The sequence below is a fragment of the Chrysochloris asiatica genome, unplaced genomic scaffold, assembly GCF_000296735.1.
Source record: "Chrysochloris asiatica unplaced genomic scaffold, ChrAsi1.0 scaffold00021, whole genome shotgun sequence".
NCBI classification, from domain to species: Eukaryota; Metazoa; Chordata; class Mammalia; order Afrosoricida; family Chrysochloridae; genus Chrysochloris; species Chrysochloris asiatica.
In genome coordinates, this window is record NW_006408539.1 from 15664336 (window position 1) to 15682453 (window position 18118).

Genomic DNA, 18118 nt, shown 5'->3' on the forward strand with positions numbered 1-18118 from the left:
CAAAAGGTAAATAAAGATCTCACAATAGACACATAATCAGACCATTAAACCAGATGGAAGTGAGGGAAAGAAATGGTGTCGTGATGGTAGCAAGGGCTGCAGGGCTTAACAGAGGAAGGACCTAACTCTAATGGGGTTAGCCTGGGCCTAACTTCTTTGGAAGGCTGTTGAGCACATAACTGTGTTTCTGACAACCCTTTTAACAGCTTCATTCCGGTTGAACCCCCTGCTGAGAATCTGCATTTCTGCCCCAGAATCTTATGGTGCTGCTCAGGAGTTCTGGTAGCGTAATGGTTACGAATCGGGCTGCGAACCACAGGTGAGCAGTTCGAAACTACCAGCTGTCCCGCGGAAGAAAGATGAGGCTTTCTGCTCCTGTAAAGATTTACAGCCTCGGAAACCCTGTACAGGGTCGCTATGACTTGGAACCGACTCCACGGCACATAACAACAACAACAATGGTGCTGCTAACCTCAAGATCGGCAGTTTGAAACTACCAGCTGTTCTGCAAGAGAAAGATGAGGCTTTCTGCTCCCATAAAGATTTGCAGCCTTGGAACCTCTGTGCAGTGTCACTATGAGTTGGAACCAACTCCAGAGTACGGTACTTAACAACAACAACATGGTGCCAAAATGGAGTCCTAGTGTGGTGTTGTGGGCTAATGCATCAGACTGCAAAGTAGTTTGAACCAAAAAGTCGGTAGTTCAAGCTCACCAGCCGCTCCTTAGAAACCCTAGAAACACTGTGCAGGTTGGAATTGACTCAACAGCATTTAACAAGGTGCCAAAAGAACCAACAGATCTGTGTTGGAAGAACAGCCAGAGTGCTTCTTGGAGGTCAGGATGGCCCAACTTTGTCTCTCATACTTTGGACATATTGTCAGGAGGGACCAGTCGCTGGAGAAGGATATCATATTTGGTAAGGTAGAGGGTCAGGTAGAGAAAAAGAGGAAGATCCTCAGTGAGATGGATTGGCAAAGTGGCAGCATCTGGGTTCAAGTGTGGTAACAATTGTGAGGTTGGTCCAGGACCGGGCAGTGTTTCGTTTTGTTGTACATAGGTCACTATGAGTCGGTACTGACTCGATGGCACCTAACAACAACAATGCTCACACTTGTGAAGTCCTGGTGCTGTGGGCTAATGGGCTGGACTGCAGATTGGTTTGAACCATAAGGTCAGTGAATCAAGCTCACGAGCTGCTCCTTGGAAACCCTATATAGGGTCACTATGGATGGAACCAACTTGATGGCACTTAACAACAATGTGCCTCTCCGGTATATATAAGAATCGCCTGGGGTTCTTACTTAAAATTGTAGATTTTGGTTCAGTATGTCTGGGGTGGAAATGCAAATTCTTAGCAGGGGGTTGAACCTGAAGGAACAGGTTCAAAACCCTGGTTTCAGAAGCCTCCCTCTGTGACAAGGAGAAGGGTTGGAATATTTGGGTACTTACTCTGGAATTCCTAAAGAACAGCAGTAAATATTTCATAAATAAGCACTGGGAGTGAAACACGGAATGCTCAGCCTTTAACATCTTTTAAACCAATTCTTTCCCCTTTGCCAATTCTTAGTGTTGCCAAATAACTCTTTAAGATTTGGCTGGGCCCACCTCTCATATTAAGACCCAGCACATGGAAAACACTATCTGAATCCAAACAGACTAATTTTCTATTTGTACTTGCTTATGGATCCAGAATTTATTCTATACCTGGATCAAACATGTAATGGCGGGGCAGATTTAGCTTTGACAGCTGAGAGTCAAAAACACTGTCCATGTTCTCCACTCCCTCCTCCACAGCAGACATTGCTAGTCAATCTCAGCTTTCATTCTCAAGGAGCATGGGTAAAATCTCATAACCCTTTCAAGAGGGGAAAGTTTAGAGTGGGCACTACGATGAAAATCTGATTAGAGCTTAATGTGCATTCCTAGTAGGAAAGCCAGAGCCAATTGTTAAATTCTTTAAAGTAGTGGCAATAAATCTTCCAGAAGACACGACTGAATGCTTTTCAAATTCTTCCAAACACCACAATTGACTGATGCCTAAAATTCTGTCATTAGAACAACCATGATGGCCTTAGTCCCTAAAGGCAAGACATATACTAAGTCCTCTACATATGTTTACACATTTAATTTTCATGATATGCTATCATAGACTCCCTAGGTTACTAATAAGGAGCTCTAGTAGCATAGTGGTTACAAGTTGGATTGCTAACCTCGAGGTCAGCAATTCGAAACTACCAGCTATTCTGTAGGAGAAAGATGGAGACTTTCTGCTCCCATAAAGATTTATAGCCTTGGAAACCTTATACAAGGTTGCTATGAGTTGTAACCAACTCCCTGGCACACAACCACCACCAGGTTACTGATGTCCTGTTGTTGTTCAGTGCTGTTGAGTCAGTTCTGATTCATGGTTTCCAAGGAGTGGCTTGTGGGTTTGAACTGCCAATCTTGTGACTAGCAGTCCAGTGCTTATCCTATAGCGCCATACTAATGTCTTATGAGAAAAGTTATAATTTCCCTTTATATTATGTAAATTTCCCCCTACTTGCAACAAACTGTTCATCACAGTCAATTTCACTTCAGTTGCTGCAGTGTAGCATTTGAGATCACTCTGCTTTGTTGTGTGTGCCTTCAAGTTGATTCTGATTCTTAGTGACCCTGTTCAGGGCTTCTGAGGCTGTAAATCTTTATAGGCTTTCTCCCATGGAACTGCTAGTGAATTTGAACTACTGACCTTAAGGTTAGCAAACCAATGAATAACCCACTAAGCCACTAGGGCTCCCTACTGTCATTGTATCGATTCAGACTTCTATCCATCAGATACAGGGTTTACTAAGACTGCATATTGTTATGAGAGCAGATAGCCACATCCGTCTCCCTTAGAGCGGCTGGTGGGTTTGAACTGCCGACGTTGAGGTTACAGCCTAACACCTAACCCATCACCACCAGGAATCCTTTGTTCTTTCACTAAATCCAAACCCAAACCCACTGCCATCAAATTGATTCCAACACACAGCAGCCCTACATGTATCTTTATGTAGGAAGCAAACAACTTCATTTTTCTCCCAGAGTGCTTTGTTGTCGTTGTTACATGCCATCAAGTCAGAACCGACCCATAGCAACACTATGCTCAGCAAAACAAAACACTGCCCAATACTGGGCCAACCTCACTACTGTTGCCACGGTTGAATCATCCATGCTGCCCCTTGGCCAATCCATCTCGTTGGGGGTCTTACTCTTTTTCTCTGACCCTTCACCTTACCAAACATGATATCCTTCTCCAGTGACTGCTCCCTCCTGACAATGTGTCCAAAGTATGAGAGACGAAGTTTGGCCATCTTGGCCTTTAATGAGCACTCTGGCTGCATCAATTCTTCTACGGTCTTCCTTATTTACTGTCCAGCTTTCGCATGCATATTACGTTATTGAAAATACTATGGCTTGGGTCAGGAACACCTTAGTCCTCAAGCTGACATCTTTGCTCTTCAACACTTTAAAAAGGTCTTGTGCAGCACATTTACCTAATGCAATACGTCCTTTGATTTCTTGACTGCTGCTTCCGTGAGTGTTGATAGTTGATCTAAGAAGAATGAAGTCCTTGACAACTTCAATCTTTTTTCCATTGATAAGAATGTTATTTATTGGTCCAGTGGTGAGGATTTTTGTTTTCTTTATACTGAGATGCAATCCATACCGAAGGCTGTGCTCTTTCATCTTCACCAGCAAATGTTTTAAGTCCTCTTCACTTTCAGCAAGCAAGGTTGTATCATCTGCATATTGCAGGTTGTTAATGAGTCTTCCTCCAATCCTGATGCTATGTTTTTTTTCATATAACCCAGCTTCTCAGATTATTTGCTCAGCATACAGGTTGAATAAGTATAGTGAAAGAATACAACCTTGTCACACACCTTTCTTAATTTTTAACCATTCAGTTTTCCCGTGTTCTGTTCGAACACCTGCCTCTTGGTCCAGGTACAGATTCCTCATGAGCACAGTTAAGTGTTCTGGAATACTCATACTTCACAATGTTGTCCATAGCTTGTCATGATCCACACAATCAAAAGCCTTTGCCTAGTCAATACAGCACAGGTAAACATCTTTCTGATATTCTCTGCTCTCAGCCCAGATCCATGGACATCAGCAATGATATCCCTTGTTCCACAGCCTCTTCTGAATCCAGCTCAAACCTCTGGAAGTTCTCTGTCAATGTTTGATTGTAGCCATTTCTGTATTACCTTTAGTAAAACTTTACTCACATGGGACATCAAAGAGATTGTCCGATAATTTCTGCATTCCGTTGGGTCACCTCTCTTTGGAATGGGCACAAATATGGTTGGTGGATTTGAATTATCCGACAGCACCACTAGGGTTCCTGCAAGGTTGGTGGTTCAAACCTACCAGCCACTCTTGGAAACCTTATACAAGGGAACCAACTTGACAGCATTGAACAACAACAACATAAGTCAGAACCAACTCGATGGCACTTAACAACAGCAACAAAATAAAACCCACTTACCAACGAATTCTTAAAAACACAGGAAACCCAAGACTGCCTGCTCATTTTAGAGATGAACATCTTGAGGCTCAGAGAATGAATTGTCCAAGGTCAGACAATTAGAAAATGGCAGAGCCAAGAATAAGAAGCCTAGGTGTGCCTTAGTCACAAGACCTTTGCTTCCTCCACTGTTCACGCAGCCTTCAGTGGGTGAGGGTTTGAGAAGGAGCCAGGAAAGAGAGCAGGGGAGGCAGAGGCAGGGCTGGTCTTGGGTTGAGATAAGAGAACTCAAGAGGTGAAGTTGTCATTTCCACCAGAAGCAAGGTACCCACATCCAAGGGGACTTAGTAACCTCTCCCTCTTGGCACCATAATGCTATCGAGAAAGGATTAAGAAAATATCAAGAGAAGCAGATGTCAGCTGTCTGCTGTGTGATTAAGGTAGTAACAGAAATATTAGCATTAATGCTGGTCCTGCTGCTATTGCAACACCATGCAGAGTTCTTTTTCTTTCACTAGGAGTGGCCGTCACCTTTGACAGATAGAAGCTCTGGGAAGTTATGCCGGCTCCAGCGGTGGACACCTGGAGTAGATAATTGTTAACAATCCCCTGCACCATACAAAATTATTTTTAGTAATGATTATGGACACTAATATCAAAGGAAGAAATGCAGACAGTGAAAATTTTCTTTTATTAAATTTCACATGAATAATTATGACAGAGGAGTTCTGGTGTGGCGCTATAGGGCAAACACTGGATCACAAGGTCGATCTGAAGCGCAAGGTGGAGGTTCAAACCCACCAGCTGCTCCCCAGAAACCCTATAGAGGGTTGCTATGAGTCGGAACTGACCCAACAGCATTTAATAGCAACAACAACAATCCTGGCAGAAGGAGCTCTAGTGGGGCAGTAGGTTAAGCATTGGACTGTGAACCACAAGGTCAGTGGTTCAAACTCACCAGCCACTCTAAAGGAGAAAGATGAGGTTGTCTGCTCCCCAAAAGATTTAGTTTCAGAAACCCTATTGGGTAGTTCTACATCACCACCACCACTAGAGTGTCCTAGAGGGTCTCTATGAGTCAGAATGGACTCTGCAGCTCTGGGGTTATTTATTAATGTTAAGTGCCATGATTCCCAAACCTCATAAATTAGATTAGAACAGCCCCATAGGTTTCCAACGCTGTAAAATCTTTATGGAAGCAGACCCGCCATATCTTTTGCTCAGGGACCTTTCAGTTAGCAGCTTAACCTCCACGCCACCAGGGCTCCTTAATAAATAAATTGTTGTTGTTGTTGTTGTTAAGTACTGTAGAGTTGGTTTCGACTTATAGCAACCCTGTATAGGATTTCTGAGGAGCAGCAGGTGGGTTTGAACCAGAAACCTCCTGGTCAGTTGTCAGGTACTTATCCCACTTTAAATGAGTGAATTATATGGTACGTGAATTATATCTCATTGGTGGTGATTATGTGCTGTGGAGTCAGTTCCAACTCATAGAGACCCTGTACAGGGTTTCCGAGGCTGTAAATCTTTATGGGAGCAGAAATCCTCACCTTTCTTCTACAGAACAGCTGGTAGTTTCGAACTGCTAACCCTGAGGTTAGCAGCCTGAAATAAGTGCATAAATATGCAGTACAAAAATGGAAAAAACGGGGAGAATTTTTACCTTTATCTTGGTAATGCGTGTAGCATTAGAGCTTTTGTTTTGAGATGTGATTCTGTAAATTTGTCAATCAGTTAGTCAAAATTGGTTTTGTTTGAATGTTCATTCAATAGGCAGTATAGTCATTTATCTAATGTAGTCGATTGAAGAATATGTCTCATTAATTTTAATTTCAGAAGCTTTCTTTTATATGTAGTAAGAGGCATACAAGGAGTTAAGGAAAGTCTCAAGCAGAGACTCATACAAATCCCACATCACAACCAATTTCAGAAATTGCAATACAGCCTCAACTGTTTTGTCAGGATGGGTTCTAACCGCGTTTGTGTCTCCCTCCCCAGGTGAAATCATTTCACTCACATGCATCACTAGAAAATGGATCAGAACTTCTCATTCTAAAGACATACACAAGTGCCTAAGTGGCAGCAAACACTGGTATACTTGAACCGATGAGTTCTGGAGGAGAAGATTTCAAATCCTACTCTTTCTATTTGTTCCAGAAATGGAAAACTAACCCGCTTTGGCTTTTCCTCTTCAGATGTGGATTCTCGTTTCTATGTAGATGTCTATTTAACCGCTTCCTTTATAATTTTTTCCATTTTGTTTGTTTGTTTGTTTGTTTTGGTTAGAAATACTTATTTGTAATGTTTTTTGTTTGGGGCAGATATAAAAGTTCTCTCTACAATTTCTTTGTACTGATCTTCAAGAAACCAGCGTGAAGTCCCATTGAAGGCTGACTCTGACTGTGAGGGTTTTGTGTGGTACATGTGGTGGTGGTTAGTTGCGTGGAATCAGCTTGGACTCGTGGAGACCTTCTGTGCACCTGAGAAAGGCCCGGCTGGGTTCTGCGCCATCTTTGTGTCAGTGGTCTGTTGGAATCCATTGTTGCCACTGTTGTGTCAACGAAGCTCGTTGAGGGTTCCCCTTGTGTGACCCTCTACTTGAGCAAACATGATATCCTTTTCTAGCAGTTGGTCTTTCACAGAATGACAGAAGTGTCTGTCTGTCTGTCTGAGCCATCTTCATTGTCTACTGCTCATCCACTGTTTGGAAACAGATAGGCAGCTTAGTCCTCATGAGTGGAGAACTGAATTAACTTTCTTGGGGAATGTTATAGTTATTGAACAGCAAACGATAAAAATAGATACTAGATAAAACTCTAGTATGTATTACTATAGTCAACAGTAACTACGGTAATTTAGAATTTAGACCAACAAAAGCTCTGTCAGGAGGGGTACTGTTCAGAATGCCAACACATGGTGACAATAAACAACACACTGACTCTGAGATGGTTTTGTTATTTTTTAAATTCTCTGCCAAGTACCACACACACAGCCCTTTTGGCCTGCACCAGGGCAGTGGGTGTCCACTGCCCCACCCTTGGAATCTGGTGTAGGCCAGTCCACTGTAACCTGCTATACTGTTGACCCAGAAAGTACTCTGGCCTTAGATCCCAGAAACATCAATCTCCTTCTGCTCTCATAATCCCATAGCTTCTTCCCTTTCAAGTTGATTCCTTTATGAGAGCAAGTAGATTTTAAATGGGAATCCCACAGGTGTGTTTTCTCCTCTTCAAGCTACAAGCCCCTTGACTGGAAAATATCCGAGTCCAGCTTCATCCCTCGAGGCCCCTATCCCTCAAGCCCAGTTTTTCCCAGGGAACAGGGGCCCCCAGATCCCTTTAGTCTCTCCTCTCTCAGCATCTGTGGGGTTCTTGGTCCCCTTTCAGCCACTGATCTGATCCTAATGAAAGGCCAACTCCTGCTTCCTTATTTTCAAAAACAAGAAAACCTTTAACAGTCATTTCTAAAGTCTCTTCTGCACCCTAATTTTTAAATTCTAGTGTCCGAAGGGGCTGACTGTGAAATTCGATGACCTTGGCCAGGTCTCTCATGAGCTCCTGCCAATGGTGCCAATGAAGAAAAAGGTCAGCTCCTGGTACCGCCACACCCCTCTCTGGGGTGGAGTCACCATCTGCTCCTTGTCCTCTATCCAGGCACTGCTGACTTTTCAGACTACCACGTGTCCTTGCCTGGCATCTTCTGAACAGCCAGGCCCTGGAGACATCCAGACATCTCTCTGGAGCATTTAGGGCCAGATGTACTGGGCAGTGTCCTCCCCCGCTGCAAACACGCTGGCCTCAGGATGTGAGCAGTGATTTTTAGAAGACAGCTCCTGGAAGCCCCCAGGGCCATGCTGCTCTCCACACCCTGCCTCCCCCCAGTGTCAGACATGGACAGAACCATTGTCCCCATTTTAGAGTTGGGGAAACCGAGGTAGAGAGGGTTGAAAGAAATGACCCACCATGGTGCTGTAGACTTTTCGGAGCACACTGGGACTTTGGAGCCCCTCTCTCTCTCTTCATCCATCCACCCCGACTGCAACTAGCTTAGCTCAGACTTGGCCCAGCATTGCTGGTTATGCAACTGATAGCAAGTGCACACTCTCCTTGTTGTTGTTGTTAGGTGCCGTCAAGTTGGTTCCCACTCAAAGCAATCCTAAATACAACAGAATGACACACTGCCTGGTCCTGCGCCACCCTCCCAACTGTTTCTATGTTTGAGCCCATTGTTGAAGGCATTGTGCCATTTCACTGTGGGCCTTCTTCTTCCCTGATCCTTCACGTGACCAAGGGAATCTTAGTGTAATGCTGCAGAGCAACCACTGCACTGCTAGCTGCAAGGTCAGTGGTTCAAACCCACTGGCTGCTTCTTGGAAACCTTATAGTGGGTCTGTATGAGTCAGAATCGGCTTGATGACACTTAACTACTTGACCAAGCATAACGTCCTTTAGTGATTGCTCCCTCCTAATAATGTGCCCAGAGTTCTGGTGTGGTGTTGTGGGTTAAATGCCTCAGACTGCAAGGTCGGTGGTTCAAGCTCACCAGCTACTCAGATCAGTGGCTGCTCCTTGGAAACCTTATACAGAGTCGGTATGAATTGGCATCGACTTGGTAGCACTTAACAACAATAATGTGCCCAGAGTCCTGGGGTGGCACTGTAGGATAAGCACTGGACCACAAAGTCGGTAGGAACTGCAAGGTCAGTGGTTCAAACTCACCAGCCTCTCCTTGGAAACCCTATACAGGGTCACTACAAGTCCCAACTGACTCAACGACACTTAACAATAACATGCCCAAAGTACATGGAATGAAGTCTTGCTATCCTTGCTCCTAAGGAGAATTCTGGCTATACTTATCCTAGGAAAAGTTGTTCACTCTTCGTTGCCACCATCACAATTCAAAAGCATCAGTTCTTCTTTATTGTTGTTGTTAAGTGCCTTTGTGTCAGTTATGACTCATAATGACCCTGTATAGGGGTTCCAAGGCATGACTGTGAGTTTGAACCCAACCTGGGGTTCAATTGGCCCTTGGGTCTAATGCTTCATCCCACAGTGCCACAGTTCTTTAGTCTCCCTTCTTCACTGTCTGGCTTTCACATGCAGATGAGGCGACTGAAAGCACCGCCCCACCCACCCCCTGCATAGTGTAGCAGCAGCTCCCTCCAGTTATGGTTAGATGCAACCCTCTGAACAACAGAACTAAACTCCGCCCAGTCCTGCAACATCCTCACAATTGCTGTGTTTGCAACCATTGTTGCTGCCACTGTGTCAACCCATCTCACTGAAAGTCTTCCTCTTTCTCCCTGACCCTCTGCACTCTGCTAGAGAATATAGACTCTTAGCCTCACTTCTAAGAATTTATGATTCAAAAGTCACACAGTTTGAACATAAAGCAACCGATATGTCTTTAGCAATACAGGAAGGCAGTGAGTGATAACATAGAAATAGCTTGTTTCTATAACTTTGTGGATTTCTGTAACAGGACATAAAAACATGTTGCCTATATCTAACAAGAGCATAGTTGGGAAATGGTCCCCCAAAAGCTGAGCAGACAGCAGGTCTAACACAGGGTGGCTTATGCCCCGAGAGGCCCTGTGGCTGTCTGTGACTTTGTGGTGGCTCCCTTCCCACCAAGTCCAGATGAGCCTCAGATCTTTCCTAACACAGTACTGTTTAGCTACATAATCTTCTTTCTCACAAGATTGCAAGTAGCTGTCAAATTCAGTCTGTCATCTCTGCTACAAACTTCAGGCTTATTAGTCCAGGAAATGTGAAATGTGGGTGGTTTGCCCTTTCCACACGCTGCCTCTTGATATGCTTTCTCTTTCCTCCACCAAAACCCCTTCCCACCTCCTGTCCCCACCTCCAAATAAGAGCGACCCAAAGTAGAGCTTGTGCTTTGGGTGTTGTTGAGTGTGACAGAATAGAGCTGCCCTATAGTGCTCAGTATAGTGGTTATGAATCGGGCTGCAAACCTGAAGGTCGGCAGTTGGAAACTATCAGCGGTTCCACAGGACAAAGATGAGGCGTTCTGCTCCCATAAAGATTTGTCTCGGAAACCGTGTGCAGGGTTGCTATGAGTCAGAGTCGACTCCATGGTACTTAACAACAACAACAAATAGTACTTTCTAGGCTGTAATCTATAAGGGTGAGTCCTGGTGTGGCGCTGTAGGATAAGCACTGGACTGCAGGGTCATTTGAATTACAAGGTCTGTGGTTCAAAACTCACCAACCTATCCTCGGAAACCCTATACGGGGTTGCTCTGAGTTGAAACTGACTTGAAAGCACATAACAACAACAAACAATAAGGGAGCGGGTAGCCTGGTTTTCCTCCTACTGTGCTGCCAGGACGTTTAAATGGACAGTCTTTCAGTTAGCATCTAAACTCTTCATTACTGGCCCACCAGGGCTAGTGGTTAATTGTGGGTTAAACCCAAAGTTACACACCTGATGGATAGAAAAGTCTTTGCAGCTTTTCATAATACTTTACTGTGGAAATGAATCTCACTGGCAAGGCACCCCCCTACTTCCTCCCACCCCTGTCAGCATTCTTGGGGGGCAGGAAAAGCTCTCCAGATTCTTACATGTTTTGCACCCTCTCAGAGATTTTGCTACATCTCAGAGGATTGTCTTCAAGACAAAAAAAGAGTCCTGGTGTGGCGCTGTGGGTTAATGCGCCAGACTGCAAAGCCATTTGAACTGCAAGGTCGGCAGTTCAAGCTCACCAGTCACTCCTCGGAAACCCCGTGTAGGGTCTCTATGGGTTGGATCCGATTCGACGGCACTTAACAACAACAACAACAACAATCACTTAGAAATTGTTAATGGGGAAATTGAGGACCTAGGAGAGAACAGGCAGTCAGGAAGATTTAGATGGCTTCTCCTTGCCGCTCCTCCCCTTCCCCCCCTTCAGGGTCATCCGTGCCAAAAATGCCATAAAATCAGGAGACTCCAGAGAACTGGAACTCAAGATTCTTGAGCCCTGAAAGAGGACGGTTTCCCGTTAGTGCTGTGCCCTGAATAGGCCATGGGGACTTTGGGGCATAGACTGGAGACTCCAATACTCATACGATCTACCATGCCCTGAAGGAGCCCTATTGGCATAGTGGTTAAGTGCTCGGTTGCTAAACAAAAGATTGTTGGTTCAAGCCCATCTATGAGCTTCACCAAGAAAACTCTGTGGGTAGTTCTAGCCCATCACACGAGGTTGCTATGAGTTAGAATTAACTGGATGACACCTGTTATAAGTGGTGTGGGGGAAGCATCTGCCCTCCTCCAAGTCCACAAGGGGGCGGGAGGAAAATCAAACTTCACATCAGTCCATGGCCAATTCTGATGAAGCTGAAGTCCAACATGCCTCCCGCCTCTACCTTGTCTACCAAATCTGATACTGGCTGTCCCTCCCACTGCATTCTCTAAATCTCTGTTAGGTTTGTGAATTCATTGCAACAGCCACACAGAACTCAGAGACAACAGTTACAATTATGGGCTTTATTATGGAAGTTAACAGGTTACAATTTGGGATCAGAAATGTTCAGCAAAGAGTTCCTTGGTCAGGATAGCCTCTTCTTTGCTGTGTCCACAAGCAGGTCGCTATCTGGCCCTTGGACCCTTGACCTGGCCTCTACCCTTCTTGCACAATGTTACAAAGCTCTTCCTGCACTGCTGACAAATGCCCAAAGGCACTCAGTTCTAGCTCTCTCAGTAAGCCTAGCTCCCAGTTAAGTGACTGGAGACACCCCACAAATGGGCCTTCTGTCCAAAGGTACTCAGCTTGACTTGTTCCATCACTCTGCCTGGTGCTCCTCTATCACTTCTCTGCTACTTCTCTGGTGCCACAGCTTTGTGTCCCTGGATCAAGGAGGAACAATGTGCAGGGAGCTCAAGGTCCAAAGGATGAGCTCCACGCCAGGGTCTTCCTCGATGGCAGTGATAGTCCTCCTACCTGCTTCTGAGATGACTCATGTGAAACTTAGCAGGTTTGCTATTAATCCCCTTATGAGACGCGCAGGTTTTTACAATCACAATGATCCCTGTTACCAATCATTCACAACTGAATCATATCATCCAATCAGCATCTTCTCCCATCTTCTCTTATCTTATCATTAGAGTTGTTTGGTGGGAGTTACAAAGACTAAGAATAGAAGAGACATGTTAATCAATTCACTATACCTCAGGCCTCTAATACCACCATGATTTCCTGGGAGTTTGCTCTAGGCCAGGCTTGGTTTGAAGTGTAGGGTAGCTTTTAAACCTCACTGAACTGGGGAAGTGGAAGTAGCAGATGCCTTCGTCTGATTTCGATAAGCTGTCTAGTGAGTTCAGACCTGCTGGTCAGCCTCTCTTCCTCGAGGCTGTCCTGTTGGAGGTTTTCTCTGAAGGAGTAGGTGGGAGCCCTGCATCTTTGCAGAGTCTAGAAGTGCAAGGGGGTTACTACCCCTGAGGTCAACCCTCCACCCTTGGGGGAGTTCAGAGCTACTGGATAAACCTTCAGTCTCTCATCCTTCGAGGACAATTCTGCTCCCTGCTCAGAGGTCCCAGAGGAGTTGAATCCCCTCTGCCTCCAGCCACAACCTCCTCAATGTGCCCTGTCTCACTCTGTGCCCTGTCCTCTCACTCCTGTTTCCTAGAATCACCTTCTGCAGTGGGGTGATTTGGACCCACTCCCCCCACCCCCAAATATGTTGAAGTCCTACTCCCTGCTACCTATGAATATGACCTTATTTGAAAATAGGGCCTTTGAAGATGTCATCAAACTAAGATGAGGTCATAGTGGATTAGGGTGGGCCCTCATCCAAGGACTTCCCTTATAGGAGGGAGAAGAAGAAATTTATACACTGAGGCACAGAAAGTGAGGTGAAGGTGGAGGCAGAGGTTGGAGTAAAGCAGCTACAAACCAAGGAATTCCCAGGATTGTTAAAAGCTACTAGAAGTCCTGGTGTGGCGCTGTGGGCTAATGTGTCAGACTGCAAAATCATTTGAACTGCAAGGTCGGCGGTTCAAGCTTACCAGCTTCTCCTTGGAAACCCAATACAGGGTTGCTATGGGTTGGAATCGACTTGATGGCACTTAACAACAACATTAGAACTTGGAAGAGATAAAGAAGGAGTCTTCTCCAGAGCCTTCAGGAGTCATTGCCTCCAGAAATTTGGAATAAATTTCTGTTGTTTAAAGCCACCCATCATGTAGAAGAAATCTGGTGCAAAGACAAGAATGATACTTTTAAACATCCTCTCACAGAGGCATGTTATCATTCACATAGCTCACTCTGTAGCTGTAGAACATCAAGGCTTTGGAACATGAACTGAAGGCCGTTAGCAGCTCTGTGAGCTCAGCAGGACAGCTAGTGAGCTGAGGAAGACAGAGGCTAGGCTACTGGGTGCTGGAAACAGGGTCCGGTAAATGTGGGTTTCCTTCTGTAAGCAATAGTTGCAGCGAGAAAAAATCATAGGGGACGGAAGGGTTATCTCTTCCTTCACACCCTGGGCAAAATCATCACCAGATTTCATCACCAGGTAATTTATCTCACATTATGGTCATTCGTATTAGGACAGGGCATTTTGCCCTAGAAAATTGCATTAACAATTCACAGCTCAGGAAAAAATATGAAGGTACTTTTCTTTCTGTTGTTTGGTATAGGTTTTTAAGGTGACACTAACGTAGCTTTGAGAGCTCTTGAATGGAACTCAGACATCGTCTCCAGGGAGAGAAACCCTTGAGTCATTGTGCCTTTTCTTCATTTACAACTCTTCCTGAAAGCCATAGAAAAACATTACCAACCTCTGCTGTGTGTTTTCATAAATTTAAACAACCGGCTGGTCAATAATCCTTTATCCCAAGAAGAAAAATGCCTTTTCCAATAAGGAAGCGTCCTTATTAAAAGATTTCAATCTCGGTGGCATGGTTCCTTCCCCTTTGGTGAGCAGGAAGGAAATTATTTCCATAGCACTGATAGATCCTGAGCACAGTCACTACCTGGCTTCTGGGCTCCCCAGTCTGCAGGGGTTGGTGTCTGAAAACCTGAGGCATGGACAGGTCCACAGCAGCACGCTGCAAGTATGGACAGACAGAACGGCGGACACCAGTACCTTTGCTTCCTTGGCTGTGCTGTGCTTCCCTCCACCTTCTTCTAGACATAAAAATCCCTCGTGCTGTGTCCTAAGCCTCTTTGTTCTAGCTCCTCCCTCAGAATGACTCAGAGGCACTCCTTTACCCAGAGCTTTCTGCAGACTGTCCTGATAGCCAGCTGACAGGCTGCCAGTGATAACACACAGGTAAAGGAAGGCGTGGGGCTGGAAGAGTGGCTGTGGGTTCCCTCGTGAAGCACAAGGCGTCTGCGGACCCACATGGATCACAACATCCCGATGGCATGCATCTCCTTCCTGGTCAACTCCACTCCCCACTCCATGAACAGAAGGAACGAATGACTTGGGAGATGAAAGGAAACACAGAACGTGGCTACCTGCTAACGTGGGTTATCAGAAGGACACTTTTGAGTTCTTATAGTAACCACTAAACAGATGCTTTATGTTCCTGGGTTCTGTAAGTTTAATAAACTGATGTAATGTATGGAATACATTCTAGATAGAACTTAATCAGCCCCTTCTGAGCATCACGTTGCCCAGGAGATGATGTAGAAACCCAGCCACTCTAGAAGAATGGTACTTTCCTAGGTCAGAAGAGGGGTATGAAGTGCCTAGGGAACTTTCACCATACCAGGTGGGTGAGTGAGTGTCCAGGAGGCAGAGAGGGGACGGAGTTCCCCACAGTCTGTTTGGTGATCTAGACCTACTTCTAATAAGCTCTGACCTGGGGAAACTCCCTCTCTTAGGATGAGGTTCTCATTGACAACCATGGAGATGCCATCTACTCCTAATATTTCTTGGTCATGAAATGCATTAGCATTCAGGTTACCCTCAGATCGCTGGATAGCAGTGGTGCTCTTAAATACAACTTGTTTTTAAGAACTAGGGGCAGCCTCATGTGTATCCGAGTAGAACTGTGCTCCACAGCATTTTCAGAAATTGATTTTTAGTAGCTAGTCAGCCAGGGCTTTCTTCTGAGGTTCCACTAGGTGGACTTGAACCTACAGTCTTTCAGTTCACAGCCCAGTGCCACCACCCAGAACTTGTCCTTCAAAGCTTACACATGAAAAAGAAGAAAATTTATGCATGGCCAGATCCTTCCTCCCTAAATAGCAAGCTTGCAAAGTAGCCTCCTTTCCTGAGGGACAGGAAATGTTAGGAGTAAGTAGAGTCAAGGTAGGAAGAAAGGCCTTCTTCCCCTAGAAGATGAGGTCTTGTGGATTTCCTCTCCATAAATTGTTACAAAACTGTCCAAGCAAAGGCATCATCATGGTGTATACTCTACCAGCTGCAGCTGGGAAGGGGTGTGCGTAGTGAAAATATACCCTCAGCTTCCAATAATGCATGATAATTGTTTCAATTTTATTGAGTAATAATTATCTCTGTAGGTTTAGCAAAAAGAAAAAGAAAAACACATATAAAAAACAAACACAGCCTACCACCTATTAGTCATCTGTCTGAGGTGAGGTTTAAATATACATTAAACACAAGCTTTTTTTAAATTCAGCTCCACAATTCAGAGTAAGGCTGAGCTAGTCATACCTCCAGGGGGTAAATGACTAGTCTTTTGGTAAATTAGGTTTGTGTTTTCATTTCCCATTAGGACCTTTGTCTTGAGTTTTTAATTTATTTTGAACCAATTGCAAAACAGGCATGGGGTATACAGGGTTATCCAGCCTGTGTGAGAATTGGGGGCTGTTGTAGAAGGGAGTGGAGGGCTCATGGATATCCACAGGGTCCAGGTTGCAGGGAAACTGAGGCACATGAATGTTGCTAGGAACAAGTCAGGGGGAGTGCAGGGGGCCACAGCAGAGATTTGGACACACTGATTTTTTCTTTAAAAGATCAGTCAGCAAACCCTCTTATGTCTGTGCTGGTTTGCAAACAAAAGCTTTGTGGGAGGTATTAGCAGATGCAGTGTTGAGATAAAATACCTAGCTGAGTGATATTTTCTCTTTGGATTATAAAACCTCACATGAAAGCCTCTGCGGTGTGGCTGCTCTCTATGTGTCTGCTCATTTAAAGAAGAGTGTTGTTAAATACTATCGAGTTGGTTCCGACTCATGGTGTGACCCTGGATAAAGTTTCTGAGGAGCGGCTGGTGGGTTTTAACTGCTGGCATTGCAGCCCAAACTGACCTTGCAGTCCAGCACATTATCCAGCTGGTGGGACATTGTTGTTGTTGTTAAATGCCGTCAATCGAGTCAGTTCTGACTCATAGCGACCCTGTATATGGTTTCTGAAGAGCGGCGGGTGAGCTTGAACCACTGACCCTGTGGTTCACACTGACTTTGCAGTCCTGCGCATTAACCAGCAGCACTATACCAGAACTCCAGCTAGTGGGATGTTGTTAAGTGCCGTCGAGTCGGTTCTGACCCATAGCAACCCTTATAGAGTTTCAGTGGAGCAGCTGGTGAGCTTGAACTGCCGACCTTGCAGTTCAAACAGCTTTACAGTCTGGCACATTAACCCACAACGCCACACCACGACTCACTAATTAGAACGTGAAGGAATGTTCTTGGGAGCTGGCATGGGAAGGATGGTTTTCCTGCTGAGGAGTTGCCCTTGGCTTGTGTCTGCATGTCAGCTGATGTTTTGCCCACACTGTACTTGCCTGTTGTTGTTGAGTGCTGTTGATCCCATGTGACAGGGTAGACATGCCCCATAAGGTTTCATTGGCTGTCACTTTTTTTGGAAACAGATCGCCAGGTCTTTCTCCTGAGTGAGTTCACACCACCAGCCTTTAGGTTAGTAGTCGAGTGCTTAACGAGTTGATCGACCAGGGATCCTTGGTACAAATTTGTTGTTGGGTGCCATCGAGTCAACTCTATTCATGGCGGCTCTATGACAGACTAGAGCTGCCCTGTCAAGTGTTTCCTAGGCTGCAATCTTTACAGAAAGAGCCCTGGTAGTGTAATGGGCTAAGCAAGGTCAGCAGTCTGAACCCACCAGCATCTCTGAGTGAGAACGATGAGGCTCTCTGCTCCCATAAAGATTTACAGTGTTAGAAACACTAGGGAGTGAGTTTATGCGGCTCTACAGGGTCGCTATGAGCCAGAATCACCCCCACCTTTCAGAAGCACATCACCAGGATCTTACAGTTACGGCCACCAGGAGTCTTTGGTATAGGTTTAGGAAATTAAAGTTGCCACACTCAGATATGAGAGTGATTATGGGGAACTTTGGCTAAACAATTGGGTTCCATCCTGGTATGATCCTGTAGGATAAGCACTGGGCTGCTAACCCCAAGGTCAGTGGTTCAAACCCACCAACTGCTCCTCAGGGTTGCGATGAGTCGGAACCAACTCAATGACACACACAACAACATGTTACACCTAAGGGAGGACGTGCAATCTCTGGCAGAGAACTCAGAGGAGAGACTTGTCTGTGAAGACGAGAAGACTGTATTGCCGTGCTTTGGACAGATTTAGATCAAGCTGAAACATTTGGTAGTGATAGGGAAGAACCTTAATGCAAAGATTGAGGTAGATTTCTTAGTCATAAGACATCACGATCACTTCCTAAAGGACTCTTTTGTC